The 23,035-nt window shown below is 43.1% G+C and overlaps 1 protein-coding gene and 1 long non-coding RNA gene across 8 annotated transcripts in view; both read left to right on the top strand.

Moving 5' to 3' along the window:
- The first annotated feature begins 809 nt into the window (after positions 1-809).
- Positions 810-13,314, top strand: LOC108641540. 2 transcript variants are annotated; one of them, XR_003916262.1, is made up of 4 exons: positions 810-1,353; positions 4,989-5,068; positions 7,218-7,275; positions 8,280-13,314. It is a non-coding gene; the product is annotated as an uncharacterized LOC108641540 (long non-coding RNA). The 2 variants fall into 2 exon arrangements; XR_001922068.2 differs by lacking the exons at positions 7,218-7,275; positions 8,280-13,314 and adding an exon at positions 5,932-6,582.
- A 2,140-nt stretch (positions 13,315-15,454) lies between these two features.
- Positions 15,455-23,035, top strand: part of RABGAP1L (RAB GTPase activating protein 1 like) — a 234,381-nt gene continuing 226,800 nt past the window's right edge. For 2 of the 6 annotated variants that reach the window (XM_029964004.1, XM_029964009.1), the window contains exons 1-2: positions 15,455-15,496; positions 16,079-16,202. The gene's annotated coding sequence lies outside the window, so the exon portion shown is untranslated. Of the gene's footprint in view, positions 15,497-16,078; positions 16,203-16,239; positions 16,430-17,031; positions 17,094-23,035 lie in introns of those variants that run through there. The other 4 variants (XM_029964008.1, XM_029964006.1, XM_029964005.1 and 1 more) reach the window with 4 other exon arrangements.

Below are 23,035 nucleotides of genomic sequence, written 5' to 3'. Positions count from 1 at the left end.
CCGAGGCCACCTAGCTCTTCCCTCAAGCGCCACAGACAAAAGAGCCACGGCCAGGGGAGGGGGGATGTCCCGAGAACGGGGGGTATTAATTCCCGCATCGCTGTGGTTCAACACGACACGGAGATGAGTTTTCCTATCTTTCTAGGCACGCAGAAAAACAACAGCAGTCGCAGGGCACACACAAAAGCCGCCTGTTCCTCGGCCGCCGCAGCCTGAGGCGATGCCGCCTCTCCCCACCCCCAGCCCGGACCCAGCCGCCCTCCGCCTTCCCTGCGCCGGGCACAGAGACCTGCGGTCCCTCCCCGCCTGCCCGGGGCGCTCGAAAATCGAGCCCGGAAGGAGCCTGAGGCCCGGCGAGGCACAGAACCACGGAACTGTCAGCGTTGTGAGGCACCTCTGGAGATCAGCTCGTCCACGCCCGCCCCTCCGCCTCCTTCCCCGGCAAGGCGGCGAGCCCTCCCGCAGCCCATTGTTCCCTGCACCCCCGCGGATCCGGCGCACTCACCACACGGGCCGGGCCTCCCCGCAGCGCCCAACCGGCCCCTCAGCTCGCACAGAGGCTGAAAACAGCGCCTGCCTGCCTCTCCGCAGTACCCGCGGCCCCGGGCAGCGCCGCCCATCGCCCGCGCCGCCCCGCCGCCGCCGCCTCCAGCCAGCGGCCATCTTTGCTCGCTGCTCCCCTCACCACCTCCTCTCCTTCCCTCCCTCCCCGCATTGCCTCCCCTTCCTGCGCCTCCCCCCCGAGCAGCCGGGCGGGGCAGGGATAAACAGCCGAGCACGGCTGAGCGCGTGAGGGCTGGGCTGGGCAGGGCTGGGCGGGGGAACTGTCACCCAAGGCCGAGAGGGCGTCTGGCGGTCTGTGAGGGCCGGTATACCTCCCCGTTGCCCTCTCGCGCCATTTTGGGGTGGTTTTCGCTCTGTCACCTCATCTTCTCATTGCTAGCGGGCTCAGACGGGCATCGGGGTGGAGGTCGCGGCTCTTCACACGCCGAGTGCCGCCTGAGGAGTGCTCTGTGTGTTGGGACCCTCCCGAGGGCCCCCGCCCGCCATTTTCTCTCCCTCAGGATGCTCCTGTGTTGGCGAGCGCTGCGGTTCCCCTCATCTTCCCCGCTGCGACTGCCTCACGCCAACACACCTAAGAGCTTGGGGCTGGGTAATTTTCTAACTTAAAGGGAAAATAACACAAATTAAGCTGTTCCCGCTTAGGCGACCGTTCAGGGCAAAGCCCTCGCCGCTCTGCCCACCAGCCCCAGGGGAAGGAGCAGAGCTGGACTCGCTGCTGGAGAAGGTCCCCCGTAGCTTTATTTGCTGCAGGACCCACTGAAATCATCCTCAGCTTTAACAACACCACAGGTAAGGTGTTTGGGGACCCACCAAGCCTTCCGGTATGGCAGTATCAGAAATAGTTGAAATACTGAAGAAATTTTAAATCCTTGTAAAATGCCTCATAATGACTCGTAGCATTTACTTAGCACGTACCGACTGATAGTTTTAAAATGTTACGAGAGCTAATTATCTGCCATCAGGTTATTTGAAGGTAGCACCGACCTGATGCCCATTTACAAGAATGTGAATATGGTGTAAAATACTAAGGAATTTATCCACGTGTTTTCAAATTAAAGACCAAAAATAGTGTTCAGTGTCCCCGTCTTACTGCCCAGGTGTTTTGTCATGTCTGTGCCCAGATCTGTGGGATCAATCCTGGTGTGAGGCCACTGTGTGGGATGTTGGGTATGGAATCACTGCATTTCTATTTTCAGTTTGTAACACCGTGAGGAGCACACAGTGTATTATCAGTTCAATATCCGAACTGCAGCGTCGCATGAGCTCAAAATACAATTTAAACAGAGCAACGTCAGGTCAGAAGTATCCAGGCCCAGAGCCAGAGACCCAAGACAGCAACGTGCAAAAGGAAGCTGGGTCATGACATCCAGATAGAACATAGAAATAAATCACAGAGCTAAACTCCTACACACAAGGAAAAACTACACAGGGGGAGGTTACTCTTCAGCTCCTACTTCTGACTCTTGCACTGACCACAGACAGATTTTCATGTTAATTTTACAAGAAATGTGATGGTAGTAACTATCCATTTTACTGTAGAAATCATCTCTATTATTTAGGTTTGTCCACCAAAACAAGCCTAGTGCTTATCAAGCCTAAATAACATTATTAAGAACAGCTATTAATTTCTGAAAGCTGGCTTTTCTTACCATATTTTCTTACCACCAGAAGGTAACATATTTACAAATACCACCTTTAACTTAGCAAGAGCCTTAGTGTGAGTTACAAAAGAAGTGTAAATTGGAAGTGTTCAAGGCCAAGTTGGATGGGACTTAGAGCAACCTGGTCTAGTGGAAGGTGTCCATACCTATGGCAGGTGGTTTGGAGCCAGAGGAGCTTTAAGGTGCTTTCCAACCCAAACCATTGTACGATTCTGTGATAAATTGGGAAGTTTAACGTGGAAATGTCAGTCTTAAGCATTATGACTATTTTATTGTTGCTTCAAAAAGATTAACAGGAAAAATTTAAAAATCCACCAAGAGAAATCTAAAACAAGCAATGTAAACATCAGAATCCTTAGTACCATTGTCACAAAATTAAGTAGCTGAATGAACAGTTTAATCAAGAATATTATACTTACCCAGATTTGTAAGTTGGAGATGATCACGCATTAGTACATTATTATATTTTTATCATTATATTGGCATTGTAATACTTTCTGCAATGCCTCAATGAAACCTTCATACTACTTGTTCCTAACGGCTGTATAAATAATGTAAGAGTCTTTGTCCTGAAGCAACATCTTTCATATAACCAACTGGCAAACTGCAGTGTAATTTTTAAAAATTTAAAAAATAAAATTCAAATCTGAATCATTATATGCTTATCTAATCAGTCCTCTATTAAACAGGATCTTTGCACGTTATTCTAGATCAATTTAAGTACTCTCTTCACCCTATTACTCTAATTTAAAACTTTACATACCTGCCAGAGGGCAGGGTTAGATGGGATATTAGGAAGAAATTCCTCCCTGTGTGGGTGGGGAGGCCCTGGCACAGGTTGCCCAGAGAAGCTGTGGCTGCCCCTGGATCCCTGCAAGTGTCCAAGGCCAGGTTGGACGGGGCTTGGAGCAACCTGGGCTAGTGGAAGGTGTCCCTGGCCATGGCAGGGGGTGGAATGAGATAGCCTTTACCAACCCAAACCAGTCTGAGATTCTATACCACAGAAAATTTCCAACCAGCAATAGCCATCCTTTGCAGACGCCTCTCCTAAATGTTACACAGAAATGTGACCCTTGCTGGAGTTATCAGTGTTGTGAGCAGAAGCAGAAGATGGCAGTAGGAGCTAAAATGGCCAGTGTTCTTTAAACCTTGGTTTAAAGTCACAGAAACTAGAAATGGTTAAGGCCTGAGGACATCCTGATACTTCCTAGTTTCTAGCAGGTGGTGTTCTGGTGTTCTGTTCAGTCTGGGTTTTAATAATCCAGTCTGGAGACTTCTGCCACTTTCTATACTTGGTTCCTGTGTATTGTTCCTGTATTGTGGAAAGCTTTTAGTTTTCAGGTAGTTTATGTTTTCCCTCAGCATTTAATTCCATCACCAGTAACACGCTAACAATAATTTGCAGTATTACAACATAGGGTACTGCAGCTGTTGAAATTTAAAGAAGTGGGACCTGAAATGGCCTATGGTTCTTATTATGTAACACTACACCTTTAATTCTCAAACCCATTTTACACCTCCATCAGTCATACTTTTCTAATACTTCTAATGCCTTTTCTTTATTCTGTTTTCTAAAAGTTCAGAAATTTGTAGGTGAGCTTGTTCTCTCCTCGGGAGCTGCTCCCATGAGGTATCTAGATTAGTTTTAATGTCCGCTTTCCCCAGTTACACAGCATTTCTTCCTGCATGACATGCTTAAAAACCCACAGGAGTTAGTTTGATTCTACCACATATAGTCTAAATTTTAAATTCCTTTTTTTCTTTTGTTTTTCCATCCAAGAGGGGATAATGTGTAGGCATGGTTCTAGGATTTGACATTTGTGGCCACTCTAGTAATGTTCTTCAGATTATGCCTTAAAAATGACTCCTCATTTTAGCCGGTATGACCGAGAGAAATAGGTAAAATACCAGTGTAACTGTCGAATGGTGTCATCTCACCATTCAATTTTTATACTGCTCTTTCATATAAAACTGATATAGAATTGTGCTACCAGAATAGCTGTCTTTATAAAAAAATACATATTTTAAAAATGTGTTGGCAGTGTTTCACTTTGCTGTTTTAGTTACCAACGTGAGCAGTAAAGCTGATAATAATGGAAAAATTCTCATTTTGAAACCTGTGATATCAGAATGAAAGACAAGGATGACGTATTTTTCCAGGTGGCTGCAAGTATGTAAAAAATGCCCTTGTTAATTCACACAGCCAAGATGTGTGAATGTAAACTACCAAGCATGTAAACCACAGATAACAAAAAAGAAAATCTTTAGCACTTGTATGTGCTTGACCATCTCGTTAACAAAACCTAAATTCCTGCACTTTTATAAAATTCCACTGACAAAAGCAGAAGACCATATCTGTCCAATGTAATCATTTCAAAAAATTCCAGTATTTATTAAAGAGTATGCTGAATATCATCCAAGCCCATGGGATGCAGATGCAACTATTAGAGGTTGTTATATGTGCTTATTTGAAAACAAGAGGATGGTAGCAAAGTAGAGCCTTCCTCTGTGGAAGGACATATTCAGTGTCTCCACCATAAGAGGCAAGATTTAGATCTCCTTTGTGCAAGAGAATCCTGAAGGATCTACAGGAATGTAAAGTGCATATATGTAAAATCAGAGTTCCTCCATGACTGCTTCTCTCCCAAACATTCAATTTGCAAACCTGCCAAACATCTCATTGAAAACTTTTTACAGTTCTTTGATGCTGTACATAATAAATTTGCAAACTCTCCGTGCAGTTATTAATGTTTGTATTTTCAGGCTACTCGGAATGCAAAAGATCTATGTAAATATACCCTCTGGTTGCAGCTGCTGTGGAAAAAGAAGAAATTATAAGGGAGGTAATAAGAAACCTCAATGATTTCTCATTAGAAGTTTCACTTACTTAACTGTCCCATCTCCTCCTCCTTCTCCCGCTGGTGCTTAGGGATGCAGAATGCTGGCTCAGGGGTATATGCCCCAGATTCTCATTCTGCTACTTACTGCCCTTTTGCTTACATGTAATTCCTGCTTAGCTTCAATCCCAGAGCTTCCCCTGTCATTTAATACATCTCTCTCTGTGTGACAAAAATTTGGAAGCAATATAAAGTACAAGAATTTGCAGCATAGCAGGTGTGTAGACAGACCCACCAGGCAGAGCAAGGCACAGGCACAGTACCACAGCACATCCCTGTTGTTCTGGTGCCCTCTGCTGAAATCACCATCTGCTTGGCTTCTGAATCACCCCCAGGCGGAGGCAGCAGCCAAGTGCCATATGCTGCCACCTCTTTATCTTGCACTTCCTTGATTTATTTCCTTTTCTATTTATTCTGTCTTAACAGAAAAGCACAACTACAATCCTTTATTTCCTTTCCTTCTTCCAGCGGTACTTAGATTGAAACTAGTTCTTTTCCTTCATAACACTGCTGCATCACATTTTACAACAGCCTTTTATTGAGCTTAGGAAGGTAATAGATGAGTTGAGATGCTAAACTATTCAGACAATTATGTTTTATAAGAATTTCAGTGTGTGTGTATGTGCATAAAACCTCAAACCGCCTAAATTAGCAATGTAATTTTTGTTCCTTTCTGGCAGATTTCCTTGTGTACAGTAAAACTGAGAGAAATAAGAGACAAGAGAGGGCGATACAGCTAGCACAGTTTCTCTCCAGCAATACCTTTGTTTAGCTGCATGTAAAACCACAGCCTTACTCTCACTTTGCAGGGGAAGCTGAATTGTAAAGGTTAAGAAACTTCTCAGGTTCACAAAGCAAGCAGTGGCAAGATGAGGAATAAACCCACGGTCTGGTCTCCTGTTCCAGCCGCTAGACCTTGTGTTCCTCCACACTCATGCAAGTCACAGTAAATGCATTATGAGTAAACTGCGGGCGGAGTAATTTTTCCAATTGAATTTCCCAGGGAAAGCACTCTTACTACAAGAAAAAAGTAGGACTGTCTTACATCTCTGTAAGACAGTCACATCCCATTTCCGCAGTAAAGGAAAACATGCTGATGATTTCCTGGAGTTACCCTTGCTTAGTATCCCCCATAAAGACTCCAAGTTTTGTACTGTCTTGTTTGAGAACGCCTGATACAAGACTTCCCTAGTGCACCTTTCAGCAAATAGGACTGTCAGTTCCCACAGGAAAATCAAGGACCAACCTTAGCTACTCCTGATGTTATGAATATCTGCATAAAGCAAGTTTAGGTGGTTTTATGTTAGTGTGGATCTCAAGTAGCTGCTTATTCAGATCTCAGTTCTAGCAGTTTTTAAAAAGTATGTTGTTCACGTTATTGCAGAGAGACATGTTTGATACCTCATCTCATAGTGGGATTTCAGAAGAGACTTGGAAAAAAAAATCTCATTTATAATATATATTTATATAATATATACTATAATATATATCTATATTATATATCTAATATGTAACATGTATAATATATTCTATATTCTGTATATATGTAGTTCCAGTATATGCTTGAGAAACAGTTCACAAAAAAATTATTTTCCCTGAGAACATGTCAAATTTGTTTAGATGGGCTGAGGTTATTTTTTGGAGATCATTCTGTATGGTAATTTTTGTTATTCTTTTACCAGGTTCTACATATCACGTCTTCTCTGACAGGCCCATTCTCATGCACACAAACCCCTACCTTTTTGATAAGAATTTCCTCCTCCACTTTTGAATTTCTTCTCAGCACAGTATTCTCAGTTTCCTCTCTCTCATTACTGTGCTGGTAAAAAGCTGTTAATACACCATTCCAGCAGTTCAATTTCAGCAGTAAACACTGAAATTTCTGAATTGTAAATGTACACTACAAATGGTTCTTTTTTTTTGAATTTGACATTTCAACTTTTGATTTGATTTTTTAACTTGCTTAAAAAGAACACCGGTTTTGTAAAAAGAAGTTGATATCTTTCATTGTTAATAAAAGATTCTTTCAAGATTGCTTGAAGGCTTCAGTAATGTGACATGTCATATGATGCTGCCTACTCTTCTTTGATTCCAGCAGGTGAAGGAGGTGTCATTTACAGAAGAAGAAAAAGGAAAATCACTAAAGGGAATCAGTAAGTGGAATGAAAAATAATAACTAATAGTGGAATTGACTCTCGTTTCCAGACAGGAAGAGATAAGTGTCTGTGGTTTCGCTGGTTAAGTATTTTTGGTGTTATTTTTCTACATAAGCAACTGATATAATTGCTTAAGAAACAACAGTGAAAGGATCAGAACATCCTGTGGGCACAGATGGAGCTTGCATTGTGTATACATTTTTAAGATATTATATTCATTTAATTTTAGCAAGAGTGTCATCAGTTTCTCAGAGATGAATGGGTATTTTTTATGTGCTCATTAAGGCACATGGAAGGCTGCAATATGGGCAAAAGTTGTAGCCTGTTCACAAACCCCAACTCTTTTGAGAAGCACTTTCTTGTTCTCATACATGAGGCCGCAGGATCTCCAGTCTTATTGTCCCCAATGCTTTTGGGGGCACTGGTGTTCTGGTGGCTCTGCTGGGCAGACATGTGCTACCTGAATGAAAAATAAGAGCTAAAAAGTAAGTTATTCATCTTCCTTGTGAAATCCTCAGTCTTTACAACTCGACTGTAGTTGGACTTCAGCAATTTGATATCAGAAGGTTGTTTATGTGGCAGTTTATCACTGTCTCTCACAGGCAGCAGTTTTTCTTATCGTTTCCATTAACACACAGAGCTGAAAAAAAAAAAAAAAAAAGGAGTGTCCTCTATTTTCATACAAAACTCCATCTTCTCCTTGGATTTCCTTCCACAGGAAGCACATAGGCATGTATGCACTTACTTGCATATTAAATAGACAAGATAAAATTGTTTCTACCCTGCAGAGATGAGTTAAACATTGAAAACCAGCAGAGGGCAAACATGGTCATTCACTGATTTCTGAGGTGTAACAGCTACAACTCACAAGGGTTGGGAGGCAGAGGCTGAGGCAAACTGGCTTTGCCTTGTACTTCTCAAGCTCACAAATTGAAAGGAGAATGCTGGGAATGCAATGTTAAAGTTCTAAAACTGACCCTCGGTCTGCCTTTCGATATCAGCAGCTAAAAGGGCAAAACCAGAGAGATACAAAGATACAAAGCTTCTGTAAGATCCAGGTCTGCCTGGAAGGAGGTGAGGGGCGGCTGTCGCCCCGAATCACAGTCAGCACTTCAGGAGGAGACAGTGCTGAAGTTTGCACCAGGATTTTATGCCACAGCCAAATAAATCACCACGTCTTGTATGTGCTACTGTTAAATGTTAATAAATCTTGGCAAAGACCTCACCAAACAACAAAACTGTGTCCCTGTGAAATACTGTTCAGAAGACCAATGCAACTCCCACGAACCGATGTATCCACCCATGTAAGTTTATTGGCAGGAGATAAATCTGGTATATTTTACACGGACATATATTATTAAAATGCAGATGGGCCCAGGCACAGCTTACACAACCAGTATCTCCATAAGAGGCTTGCGCCTCTACAATCCAGGGAATTATTTTAGGTAAAAGTACAGGAAAAGATAATTTATCTCCTTGGTGGGAGGGATGATTTTTGGTATCGCTAACCTTTCTCAGCAGTAAAGGTGAAAAGAAAATTGAGTTGGATCCACCAATCTCACCTGAAATCTGTGTCAGGTCCCTGTAATTCTTTACAATTATTAAACACTGAGCTGCAGCATAGCATAATAAATTACCGTTTCTCAGGTTTTTGGAAGTTATCTGTTACAGTAATCTACTATTATCAGACAAGAATGGCTTGGTTGCTCTTAGTTTTTCATCTTTTCTCTGAAGCCCAAGAGAGATCAGTGCTCTATTAAACTTGAATACCACACCCATTGCGGCTCAGCTGCCTTTTTAGGTGTCAGATCTTACCAACAGCCAAGTGATGCATATTTTCCTCAGAAAACAATTTCTCACCCAACTTCCAATTTTCTTATTCTGCAGAACTTGCAGAAGAAGGGGTTGCTTTGAGGGTCAGGGGTTCTGTCACAGATTCACTAGGAAGTATAGTGTACATACACTGACAACAGGGAAGGCTTTATGTTCCCATGTAAACACAGACTTCCTTGCTTAGTCCCTATACCTTGTAGGGCTTCCCAAATGAAGCCTCCCAATTGCAGGTTACCACAGAAGAGCTGAAGTAGGATGGACCCCATCTCTACTTACCAGTAGGACCAAGAAAACAACCTTTGAATTTTCTGATTGATACAGGAACTCAAATGTCTCTGATGACCCCCATGGATACTAATAAATCTGACAAAAAAACATTTTTTCTAAAAAGATCTCAAAAGGATGGATATCTACTCTAACTTAAGTTTGTTTACATAGTGTGAAGAACCTTGATCAGTATTGTTAAGATACTAGATAATTTGAATAAGATTTTGATGGCTTTGATTAATATTTGTATATATTTTGTCTCAATAGTTTTGCAGTGTGTGTATACGAATCTTCCACAAGCATTGCTTTGGAATGTTTGTGCTTTCTTTCTGGTTGCCACAGTGGATGGAGAAGATTCCTCCCTGAATTTGGATGATTATGGAATCAAGTTTTTGTCCTTCTTCCTACCTCCTCAGGGGCCTCATAGCCCCCATATCCATCACAGCCCCTACAGAGTCACAGGCTCCAAAGCCCTCATAGACCCTAGAGTCCCTATAGCCATTATAGCCTTCAGAGCCCCCATAGCTCTCACAGTCCTCACAACCCCCACAGCCCCATAGCCCTCACAGCTCCTATAGCCCTCACAGCTCCTATAGCCCTCACAGACCCCATAAACCTCACAGCCCCCATAGCCCCCATAGCTCTCAAAGCCCGTCACAGCCCCTATAGCCATTACAGCCCCCATAGCCTTCACAGCCCTCTTAGCCCTGATAGTTCTCATAGCCCTCACGTTCCCTACAGCCCTCCCAGCCCCTGTAGCCCTTCATAACCCTTAAAGCCCCCATAGCCCTCATGACCCCCACAGTGCTCACATCCCCCATATGCCTCACAGACCCCACGGCCCTCACACACCCTGTAGTGGTAACAAACCTCAAACCATCAGAGCCCCCACAGAGCTCACAGACCAAAGAGCACTCACAGTCCCATAAGCCTCAGAGCCCCTGTAGCCCTCACAGCCCCTATAGCCACCACAGCCGGCAAAGACCCCGGAGCCCTCAAAGAACCTATAGACCTCAAAGCCCCCATTGCCCTCACAGACCTCACAGCCCCCATGACCCTCTACAGCTCTCAAAGTCCTCAGAGCCCTTATAGCCCTCACAGACCCCACAGCATCTTCAGGACTTTTATCACACCTCAGGATACGAAGTAGATGAGGAATTAAGTACACTAAAAAAAAAGCAACTCTCATGAAATGTTTTAGCTGGAGAGTCCATTATGCTGCAAAAAGTTATTTCCAGGTTCAAACAGATGTGCTGGTTATGAGTATTCACTTCTCTTGTATACATACAGACTGCTCTCTTTACACAAAGTCTCTTATTTTTCTAGGCTTGGATATGTCTCAGAGTTTTCAGATGTCCAACTGAATTCCCTTCAGTTGCGCTCCAGTACGACTCAAGGTCAAGTTGTGCGGGCTCCTGGTCGTTCTTTGCGTTCTCCCAGGAGGTGCCCAAAACTGAGCTCTGTTCTTCATGAAAGCCTATTTTGAGCTCAGTGGAGCAGGAGAATTATTTCGCTCTTGTCTTTTACAGCCTTCTCCTACGTTTCAGTAGCATAGTCACATTTTTTGTGGTGACTAATTTTCTATTTGTGAACTGCTATGAACCAAGATTTTCTGTAAAGTGACTGCTTTGCCACTTTGTCTTCAGCTCACAGTTTTGCAGCCCATTATTCCCAGCTATATGTAATAGTTTCTCACCTTATTGAATTACATCCTGTTTAGTTCAGATCTTTGTTCCAACTTGTCATGATTTGTTCAATTCTAATTACATCTTCCAAAATGCTTACAGCTCCCGCCTGAACAGGATATCCTCCACAAATATGATAAAAATATTCCCTAGCCTATTGCCTCACAGAAGCAGTTCAGGACTTGGGATGTGAGCATCTGGAGGACTCCCTGCAAACTTGACACTATTTCTGAGCGCCATTTTGTAACCATTTCACTTAAGTGTTGTGTAGCCAGCTTCTTGACCTTGCTTCATCAGAAGCCTTGCTTCAGTCAAGATTCCATAATTTGCGCTTTTTTTGATGTTATGGTTGATTATTATTCAACTTATCGTCTGAGGCCTTACAAATAACTTGCAATTAATTTACAAATAATTTCTTCCAGTATTTTGCCTGATACAAAATAAAGGTGACTGGCCTCTGATTCCCACCCCTTTCTGGTTTAGGGTAGACACTATTTCCTTTTTGCTGGTCTCATGGAACCTCAGCTGTCTTTTCGGAGTTCTTGAAAGGAATTGCTAATAGCTTGGAGATTACTTAACCATTTTTCTAAATGTGTTGTCTAAAATTGCAGATTATTTTTGTAAGCATCCTACTTGAATAGATTGTTTCTTTCCTTAGTTTACCTTGATCATTGGTTTGCATGTTGTTAACATGTGCTGGGTTTGGCTGGGGTAGAGCTAATTCTCTTCACAGTAGCTGGTGTGGGGCTGTGTTTTGGGTTGGGTATATTCTCTTCCCTTGTTAACCACCTGGTTACAGCTGACATTTTGGTGAAGAGCAAAGCAAAAACCATGAGGCTTTGGTTTTCCTCAAATGACTTGGGAACACTTTCCTTGCCCAGCTGAGAGCAAGTCCTTCCCCAACAATCTTTCACGTAAGCTTTTTGGTTTTACTCTCCGTGGCTTCTTGACAGTTTTAGCTTATATTGTGTGTTAATCTTTGTGTTGTTGATTGTGAGAAATAGAGATCCAAAGCTGGGTAATTTCCAATTAGAATTTATTATATGATAAAAGCAAATTCAGCGCTGGGTGATCAGGGGGGAGTTTGAGCAACTCTGAATGCCTGTCACACCCAAAGCAGACATTGTTCTATATTTATTCTCAGCTACTTCATGAATGTTCATTATACATAAGCATAAACATTACACATTGTTATGTCAGGAATTCAACAGATGTTTTTCTTAGACAAGAGTGTATCTACATACAAGCATCAATATGTATTGTTAAGTCAGACATTCAACAGATGTTTTCTTAGACTTAGCTTGTTATCTCTTCAAAGTTATAAATTTTCAAGAAAGGTGTTATTATCTAGTTAACTAAACGAAGTCTCCTCACTATAAATTTTGTACAAGGTAAAAGGGAGGTAACTTGTTTTATGTCTTTATAGGGGCCCAATTAAGTTTTGTGATTTGTTTTTCTTTTCTCTCTCTAGATTATATTGACCTTATGCTGTTTTCTTTTTAATTAGCTCGAATCATTCCCTTAGTTTATTACATTGATTTTAATAATTTAACCTAGCTTTTGCTTTTTTAAAAGGGGCAAGCCATTGAAATATTTCAATTTAAACAGACTCTTCCCTTCCTTTCTTGCTTTCTCACTGCAGTGGTCTAGTTGCAGCCTTGATGTTTGTTGGAAATAAATAGGACGGTTTTATTACAAGCAGGGGTTTCCATGGCTGCCTCATGCTGGGGCACTTGGGAGCCATTTTGTTTGAAGGACTGGGGAGCCATTTTGTGGTCGGGGACTGGTGGACAGCTTGTGGTTCTGCTTGAAGTTGCTTATTGCTGCTGCCTACCTGCTGCTACACACAGCTCTGCTTGGGGTTGCCTGTTGCTCTGCTTATAGTTCTGCCTGCTTACTGCTACTTATTGTCACTTACTGTTCTGTTTGCTTACTGTTACAGTGCGAAGGCGAGCCTGGAAGAATGTAAGGTGGTGAGAGCAGCCTGGGCTCACTGCCAGGGAACCATGCGGCCTGGGCAGGGAAACAACCTGACAGGTGGATGAGGACAACCAATGGGCTGCACCAGAAAGCAAAGCTCGCCTTTTAAGGAAGAAAAGAGCGAGGGCTGGCATGGGAGGAGTGAGGGAGTGGCTATGTTAAATTGAAGGGTCTTAAAAGGGCTCGTCCCTCCCATCCAGGTGTGCTTGAACTGGGTCACAAGTTTGATGCACCCAGTACGCTGTTAAATAAAGTTCCTTGTTTCACTTTATTTGACCGTCTCTGAAATTTTAATTAGAGATATTTCTCACAGTGTTGATTCTTTGGAAAATGGAAAACTTTCCAGAGAGCGCTTTTCCTTAATTTTCTACAGTGGGGTTTGCCATTCAAATGGTGACTTTACTGGAACTTATTTTATTCAAGTTCATTAGTTTGATTTTCCTTCCATCTCTTTTGAAGAGCCATTAACTTAATGACCATTGGCATCTCTGCAGCCTCCCAAATTTCTTTCAGAGCAGGTGCCATGCTATTTCAAATTCCTACACTTTGGATGATTTTATTCAAATGAAAGCAGCATGCACTTCATGTTTTTCATTTGTGTGTTGCTAATGGATCTTTGCTGTGACACTGTTCTTTTCCTTTTTGCCATTATTAAAATATTGTCACTCACTCTGTACCTGACATTCCTTTTTTCCTACCTAGGCTTCCTGAACAAACTCTCCATTTTGATAACAATAACCAGTGATGATAATTTATTCATAATTCTGGTTGTGAATATAATGACTTTCAGTTTCTCCTGTTTTTTACCCGCATTATACACCAGCGTGCAGCACCTGAGCACAGTGCCAGGGAGACGGGTTTTTTTATTATTCCTCGATTTTAATATTCAGTAAAATCATTTTCCTCTTCCCCCCCAATTCTTTTTCTTTCCCCATGCTTTTGTGGTTCATCTAAACCCTGTGGTGTGATAAGAATAATCTGAAGATAATTTAATTTACAGCAGCTGCAGACAAATGGTAACGATAACAAAGTGGTGGACTGGTCAAACAGTCCTGATTTTTTTCTCGTTTGTCTGCGTGCCTTGCTAGCTTTGAGACAGGTTTGTTATACCAGCACAGGGCAAAAAAGACCACATAACAAATAAACCTTTATTGAAGGCTGTGGGCTGACATTCCTTGAGGTTTTGGTGAAATGGGGAGAACTCAGACAAGCTGTGTGAATGTTGTGGTTAATTTAAATGTAATTTGTTTCACATACAAGACAAAAAAAAAGAGAGGGGGAAAACCCCCAACAAGACAAGCTTTCATTGTATAAACATATTTATTTAAACATAAGCAATGATGATATTTAATTAAACATAGACATATATTCGCTATTTAATCATTTGTTTAACCATACCAAACCAACATTGATAAGCAAACACAATCTACCACCTGGTGAGACTGGGGTACAAAATCCGAAGGCAAACATAAGAAAGTAATTTTTTTCTGAAGTGCACCGTGATTTATGGGTTGCTTCCATTGTCCTTCACTTGTGGGCGAGGATTTTGACACGTTTGGGTTCTCACTGGATGCTGTCAGACAGGCGGGAGAGAGGCGTTGTCAAAAGCAGTGTGGACAGCAGGGGAGGGGGGATTCTGCCCCCCTCAGGTGAGACCCCCCTGCAGAGCTGCTCCAGCCCTGGGGAACAGCACAGCAAGGACATGGAGCTGCTGGAGAGAGTCCAGGGGAGGCACCAAGATGAGCAGAGGGTGGAGCAGCTCTGCTGGGAGGAAAGGTTGAGAAAGTTGAGATTGTTCAGCCTGGAGGAGAGAAGCTTTGGGGTGACCTGACTGCGGCCTTGCAGGGCCTGAAGTGAACTTATAGGAAAGATGGAGAGAGACTGTTTACAAGGGCCTGAGTGACGGGACAAGGGGGAATGAGTGCAAACTGAAAGAGAGTAGGTTTAGATTAGATATTAGATATTAGATTAGATTAGATATTAGATTAGATATTAGATATTAGGCCCTGGCACAGGTTGCCCAGAGAAGCTGTGGCTGCCACAGCCCTGGAAGTGTCCAAGGCCAGGTTGGACGCGTCTTGGAGCAACCTGGGCTAGTGGGAGGTGTCCCTGCCCGGGGCAGGGGGTGAAACGAGGTGGTCTTCAAGGTCCCTTCCAACCCAAACCATCCCGTGATTCCACGGTTCCGTGTTCCAGAGGGGGGCACTCCCGGTGGACTCCAACACCCCCTCGGGGCCGGCAGGCGCTGCCCCCGCTCCGCGGCACCCCCGGCTGAGGGAGCGGCCGCCCCTCCCTCGCTCCCGCCCCTGGCCGTGCGCGCGCACGGGCCCGCCCGGCCTGCCCGCCGTCGGAGTGTGGCCGGCGCTGTCCCCGGCCCTGAGGCGGCTGCGCGGCCGCCGGCTGGAGGCGGGGCGGCGGCGGCGGCGGCGCGGGAGCGCGGCTCGGCTGCTCCGGTGAGACACGGGAACGCCGCCCTCAGGCCTGCCCGCCGGGGCGAGGGGAACGGGGCGGGGGGTTGGTACGTGAGGGGCCGAGGCGGGGAGGTCGCCTCTCCCTCAGGAGCCCGGCGCGGGGGGAGAGGGATCCTCCGGCCCGCCCCATGTGACGGGTGACAGCGGCCGCTGACCTGTGGTGGTTCCGGGCCCTCAGGAACGGCGGGGGGAGGCGGGGGCGCGGGCGATAGGTAACGCTGCCTGCGGTGTGCCCTGTTTTGTGTGTTTTGGATGTGTGTGTGGGGAGTGCCCTGGAGCGGCGCCGCTCCGGGAGCAGCGGAGCCGGAGCGGAGTGCGGGGTTCGAAAAATAAAGTTGTTTTCGTGGTGAGGGAAGGGAGAGCGCCGTGGAAGTGCTCATCTGTCTACCTCCTCCTCCTCGGGAAAAGTGAAGTCACTTCCCAAGAGCCCAAACTAGCAAACTGCTGTCCTAAATCTGTGCCGTCTGCCACGTCTTGTGTGTGTTTTTTTTTTTTAATTTTATTTTATTTTTTTTTTATTTTTTTTTTATTTTTTTTTTTCCCTGTCTATATTTTTTCTTCCAGCCCCCTTCCACAGTTCGGCTCTCTCTAACCGTGAGCCGGTACAAAAGTCGTTGTCTTGAGATAAAAATACTTGAAAACCTGCTGAAACCACCTGAATGGTGAATTTCGGAGAATTTCCTCTTGTGTGAGTTCCTATGTACTTTGTTTCTGCTGTCACTTCCAGAGCTGTGCTGTTGAAGCTGCCTGGTTTTGATAGTGTTGTAAATAAGTCATAGCCTGCCACATTTCACAGCTGCCTGCATGTGTGCATCCATCCTTTTGCTTAGGAGTGGGGGAAAAAAAAAGATTTTAAGTGTCAGCTCTTCAAGACTGAGAAAAAATCCAGCAACAAGTAAGAAATAGTTTGCTTAGGTAAGCGTTGCTTTTTTCTATCACTATCGAGCTCTAGTCTCACAATCATGTTGATTTTCTGCTAGAACTTTGGGTAGGCCAGCTGTGCTTTCCATTTCCAGAGAGAGACCTTTGTGACTTTACAGGCGACATTTGCTCATCTCTTTAATTTCAGGAAAGGCACCGTGGCTTTATTTAACTAAATCTCTCTGATATGGACCAAAATCCTAAGTGTCCTGGGACTGACTCAGCTCGTCTTATGACGGTTTACTAGGGGTTTAAGGTTAGTTCTGCAAGTTATGCCTGTGCCTAGGTTTTAAGTAGGATTGTAGCCAACTGTGTTTGTGGGTTAGATGGTGTGATATGATTAAGAGGTTAGTTTGCAGTTTAAACTTGAAAAGACTGTAAATACAGTTACAGCAAGCACAAATTGACTCAGTGTTCTAAGAATTGAAGCTAAATTTGAGAGTTATTGGGGGTGTTCTGCAGTGTTTGCCTTAAGATGGTTACAGTGAAATGTATTGCTTGGTTAAAAACAGCTTTCGGTCCTTTAAAAAGTGATTCACTTATTAAGATTTAATGTTAGTACGTGGCTTTCTGTGTTCCTGGTGTACTCCCTAACATTTGAAGACAGTCTGAGTTGTGGCTGCCCATTCTCTTCTGTCATCAAAGGGACTTCCAGGAGGTGAGTTAAGAGAACTAATCTGGTCAAAAAGTAGTACTTTTATTTCTTTTTTTCTTTTCCTCGCTGAGGTATTCTTTGGTTAGAACAACTTCCTGCCCCAGCTGGGTCCTCATTTTATGGTCAGTAAGTTAACAGCAGAAGACACTACTGCTAAAATAAGCCACCTTGTGTTTTTGATTGACTTTAAGCTGCTTGTGGTGAAGGTAGCAATGATAAGGGTGGTAGGAGCTCTTTTTTTTTTCTGCCAGTACTGACTTTGATTATGAAGCCTTAGTGTCATTTTTTACTTACTCTCATCAAATTTAAATGGACTTAAGAGCTACCGCTGTATCTCTGTTTTTCTCCCAAGAGTCCACAGAAGTTGCTGTGGTTTTCTTTGCTCTCCTTTGCCTATCCTTTCTTGTCTCTAAACTTTTTTGTGAGTCATTAATTTCAAGGAGTGATCTGGGCATTTTGAGGGGTTTTTGTAAATTTATTGAGCTCTAATTTAAAAGTAATGAGTTGTGTATTGCTGTTACCTCTGCTATAATTGGAAGGCTATTTCAGACGTGACTGACCGTAGTAATTACACACATTCTGATTTCCAGTCTAGATGAATTTGTCATTGGATTATACCCATTTTGTGTCCCCTGTGGACTGATATATTTTATTGGCACTTTTGATCTTGGTATTATTAAAAGAAAAAAAAGGCAACACTTTTAACCAGTAGGATGCAAAAATGTGTGCAAATGCACCACTACAGGATTGTTTTCTCTTTGGACCACCAGCTGCACTAATCGTTCCAGTAATAGCTCTCAGCCTCTTCCCATGAATTTTAATCTTGATCTATTAAGTGACAATTAAAATGCGCCTTTCGAGTACTAACACAGAGCTTCATGAAGCTCTGAAGGTGTCCTTTTAGTGGAGGTCAAGTTGTTTTGAAGCATGTTTTGATAAGATGTGTTTTTTGAGATTCATACCTTCAGCAGTTTGTTCCAGCCTCAGTCTTACCCTTTTATTCTGGTACAGCTGTTAAAGGAGCCATTATTGTAAAGAGCTTGAAAACTACTTTTTTCACCTTGTTCTTGTATTCCTAACTTTAAAAAGAAACAAAAACAATGCATAGAATATTAAAAAACACCTCTGTGGCTTTTAAGGTGTTTATTTAATTTTGATGTCAGAAGTATTCCCAGAGGGGACTTTGTGAAGCTGAAAAAGTAGTTTGTTAGGTGTGACTGTTTGTAAGCAGGAGATAAATACATCAGTTGGGTTCCAAAACCCGCTTAGTTAAATAGATCACTCTGAAAGATGAGTGAGGCCCTTGTGGAAAACCTCTATTATATTGTGTGCTTGGTGGAATTTTTCTTACTCTTTGGAAATAGTAGCAGGGACAAAAGTCTTTGGACAGAGGAAAACAGTTTTTGCCACAAAGTGAGATGGGGCACAGTCCTCTGATTTCCTGCTCTAAACAGCCCTGTATCCTGAGTCAGGATATTGGAAAAAGTGTGAGTTTTTTAGATCAAGTAAGCTTAGAAGTGCAGAATTGTCCTGATTCTGAAAACATGTTCCCTGGTTGTTGGGGAAGCACAGCAGTACAAAGGGAAAAAGTTCTGAGGGCAAGTAGATAAGAGGTATTTACATTTCCGTGTACCAAACTTGGATGTAGGCTTACTGTATGTCCAGGAGAACTGAAGTTTTAAAATATGTGAATAAAAGTAATAAACCTGATGCAAAAATGCTGAAGGAAAGTTTGTGAAATAGAATCACAGGCAGATGAAATAATAAATTCTTGAAATAGAATAATTTCTGTTGAAAGGGGCTTCTGGAAGTCATCCAGATCCCTACTAAAGCAAGAGTAATGTAGATAAGGTTGGTCCAGCCTTTAACACCTTTCCAGGCAATCTGTTTTTACATTTGACTGCAGTTACAGTGATTTTTCCTCCCTCCTTTAAACTAGTTGGAATTTACTTTCTGGCTTGTGTCTGTTGTCTCTTGTTGTGTCATGGTGTACCATCCTAAGAGTCCCGGTCTCTCTTCTGTGCTCTTCCATGAGAGAGCTGATAGCAAAAAGGATTCTTCAGAGCTCTTTTCTTGCCCAGACTGAGCAAACTCAGCCCCACAGCCCCTCCCTGTACACCATGTGCTCTTACCACCTGCCCAGCTCGGCCAACTGGACGTGCTGCAGAGTGTCCGTGTCAGTGCTGTACCAGGGACAAACTGGGCACAGCACTGCAAACACAGCCTCACAGGCTGAGCTTTGCCTGCACTCCTGCAAACAGCCCAGGCTGTGCTCAGCTGCCTTTGCTGCTGACTTGTTTTCAAAGTTTTGCCTGCTGGGATCTCCAGGTTCTTTTCTGCAGAAGTCGTGTTTTATCTGGGTCGTGTCCAGCCTGTCTTGTCACAGGGGGTTGTTCTGTTGCTGACCCGGCACTTGCCTTTGTTGAACTTCACGAGGTCTTGCCAGTACCTTTCTCCAGCCTGTCCCAGTCCCTCTGAATAGGAGCCCTGACCACTCCCCTGGTTTGGTGTCACTGGAAACTTGCTGAGAATGCACCCTGTCCCATCATCCAGGTGATTAATGGAGACCTGGGATGGTCCTGATGGTTTCAGTGGGGATGCTCAGGGGATGTGACTGTAACTGCTTGTACTGGACCTGGCACTGCTGATGCCTGTTCCTTCAGCCCAGCAGTCCAGTCAAATTCCCGAACACCTTATTGCTCACTTACCCAGTGCCTGTCTCACCAGTTTGGCTGTCGGAATACTGTGGGATACTGTTGTTAGTGGCCTCCTGTATCCAGTGCTCTGCCATCATCTGCTAAGCCAGTTGTCTCCTTGCAGTAAGCTCTTGTGATCATCAGGCATCGTTTACCCTTGGCAAATCTGTGCCAGCTATTCCCCATCACCTTCTTGGATAGGGATAGCTTCCAGGAGAATTTGCTCCATAATCCTCTCATGGACTTAGGTTAGGCTGGCTGATATGTAGTTGCCTGGATCCTCCTCTTTGCTCTTCTTGAAGTTGAGTGTGATGTTTGCCTTTTTTCTGGTCAGAAGAAACCTCTCCCAGTCTCATGGCCTTTAAAAGAGTGGTAGTGTGGTATCTCAGTGACGTTGACCAGCTCCCTCAGGATTCTTAGGTACATCCCATCTGCTTCTGTAGAATTTCCTGAAGTACTTCCAAGCCTCATCTTCCTCCCTTGGAGGTAATTCTTTACTCCAGCAAAATCTGCTGCTGGGCTCAGGGTCCTGGGGGGCTTGTGAGTGGACCTTACAATGAAAACTGGGGTAAAAAAGGTCTGAGTATGTCAGCCTTTTCCATGTGCTTTGTCACCAGATCCCCTGTCCCACTGAACAGAGAGAGGTTCTTCGTTAGGCTTTCTGCTGCCACTACACTGTTGTGTCAGTTTTAGCTCCAGATGGATGTTGATTTTTCCTAATGCCATCCTTGCATACACAGCCCGTGCCTCTGGGTTCCTCTTGGGCAGCCTCTCCTGCACCTGCCTCCTGGGTGCTTCTGAAACAGAGACCAAAAGTTTCATATCTGTAAATGTGTAAAACTTCAAAATTGGTTGAAGTTGTGGTTAATAAGTGATTCTAACTCAGCAGGAAATCAAAGATGTCACTTCCCCCTAGCAAGAGCAAGCATTATCAGGCTCTTGTGATTAGGGGTGAGTCCTGCCTGAGATGTCAAGTGCAAGTTGTACTTTGGTGCCAAGGAGACAAAACAATGAGAAAAACAAACCACAAGTCTTTTCCTTTTTTTTCATCACTAAAATAATTAACTCCAAGTAGAAACTTGGAGCTTCAGTGTGTGCCCTTCCCTTTTTGTGCATTGTAGTTGAAAAGGAAGTGTTGATATTTAGCAGCAAGATGGGTGGATAAATACTTAATGCAGTCTGTACCTAAGTGCTTTCAGTTGGGATTAATTTAATTTTTTTGGTTGTTGCATAAATCCAATTTAGAAATCATTGGAATAAACCAAAATTTTGGAAATTGAAGCATTTTTTTATTGAAGAAAAATAAGGGAATGAGTTCTTGAGTTACAATCTGTGTAAAGAATCTGGAACAAAGTTCTTGGTTGGTATAAACTGTCAGCATGTGCTTGATGCTGCCTGCAGTTCCCTAACTAGTGTTTGTATTGGGATTTGTGGTGTTCTGGTGACAGTGGTACCAAGGTAAAGCTTTGATTACAGTCACTGGTGTGGCTGTCCTTTCCAAACAGGGCTTTGGTATCTGGACTAAATATAAGCTTTTTAGCATGGCTGGGAGTTCTGAGTTGGTTTCTAATATAGCAGAAAGATATTCAAGTGGAGTTACATTTTTATGCAAAACAGTGCTCCATAACTACAGTAATTAATGGTAAAATCAGTCTGCACATTTACCTTTCAAATATGAACTTTCATTTTCCATGGGGCTAATGGCAGACTCTTAAACAGTGAACCTCATTACTAATGATGGGGGACAACTTCCTGGCTTAATTGCTCAAATTCGTAGTATCTCCCAGATGATTTCTAGCTAGGAAACAAAAGGTCAAAGGGCAGAAAAAAGTGAAAGGTGTTTTTAAGAAACAGTAAATTGTCAGAACAGGATTTCAGTGAGTGACTGAATTTAAGAGTGGATCTTGAAGGCCATTTGCTAAATGGCCGAGTGCGGTTACTCTTGGGCTTATAAGTGAAATAGTTTGCATCATATAGATCAGTGACACGGGTGAGGAGTGGAACCAGCGTGAATGTGACTGACAACAAAGTCCTTTCTCAGCACTTGCTGTCAAACTTGTGGAGTAGTAATTCCTTTAATGAAAGGAAGCAGTTTTGGGTAACCATTCATGATCAATCCCTGATCTTCTCTTGCAGGCAGATAAATACAGCTCTTGGAATATCTCTTACGTTGTGTGTGTGTGTATATTTATTTATTTATTTATTTATTCGTTCTTTCATCATCAAAACCTCTATATGGCAAGTTTTGTATTACAAGGTATGCTGGTATAAGTTTCCAGAGGGCAATTCCTTAGTAGTTAGGGAATACTCTTGGCACTTCTTGACAGTTATAAGTGACTCTTAAACCTCCAGGCTTTCAGGATGCTGAGGACAGTTAAGCAGCTGTGCTTTCAGTTCAGGTATAGCCGACCTTTCTCATTAGGTCCTATCTGTTGTCTGTACCTTAAGTCACACCACCATATTTTTTTTGGTAGAAAGCAAATTGCAAATGCTGTTGTGTTGCAGCTGTCCATGAATATGACTTTATCTTTCCTTTTGGAAGGAAAAAGAGTGAGAGTTGAGGCTCTGTCCGAGAATCTCATCTGAAGGATTGACTTTCAGCGTGAACTAATTGTTTAGTTAATTTTGATAATCTTTACCACTCTTTAGGGAAATTTGTTTCTGTCTCAGCCAGAAATGCATCCCCTTCCCTGCTCCCCACAGGGTTTATTTTAAAAGTAGGTTTTGGGTTCAGTGCGATGACACCCGTGGTGTTAGGACCTCACAGTGGGGTAAGAATGTCCTATCTTCAGGTGGTTTTGGATGTTTTGGTTATAAATTCTGTAGCCATCTGCACTTTCTGAAGTTCCTCCAGTGGAAAACAGTTCAAAGTAGTTCAGTTTAGATATTTTGACTTGATTACTGCATTTTGCAGAGATCTAGAGTCTTGTTATCTGCTGTTTCAGCATAATAATTAAGATGGTTTTAATGCATGCTTCTACTGTGTATGCAAAATATTGTCGTGGTTTTTTTCTGAAATTAGACAAAATGATTTTGCTGAGATCCACAGATCTGTTCCAATACACATATTTGTGTATTGTGTATACATATTTGTATTTTAACAAATACGTTACAATAAAAAAATGTGTTATTTTTCTCTCTTTTTTCTAACTCTTTGTTCTTTTACTTATGATGAAGGCTGTGCTCTACCTTTTCAGGCCTTTGCAGTCAACTCAGTGTGAAAATAAAATGCAAATATTCTTAATCTAA

This window comes from Manacus vitellinus, unplaced genomic scaffold (assembly GCF_001715985.3).
Source record: "Manacus vitellinus isolate BGI_N305 unplaced genomic scaffold, ASM171598v3 scaffold_68_pilon, whole genome shotgun sequence".
In the NCBI taxonomy this organism is placed as follows: Eukaryota; Metazoa; Chordata; class Aves; order Passeriformes; family Pipridae; genus Manacus; species Manacus vitellinus.
This window is presented reverse-complemented; position numbering and strand designations above follow the sequence as displayed.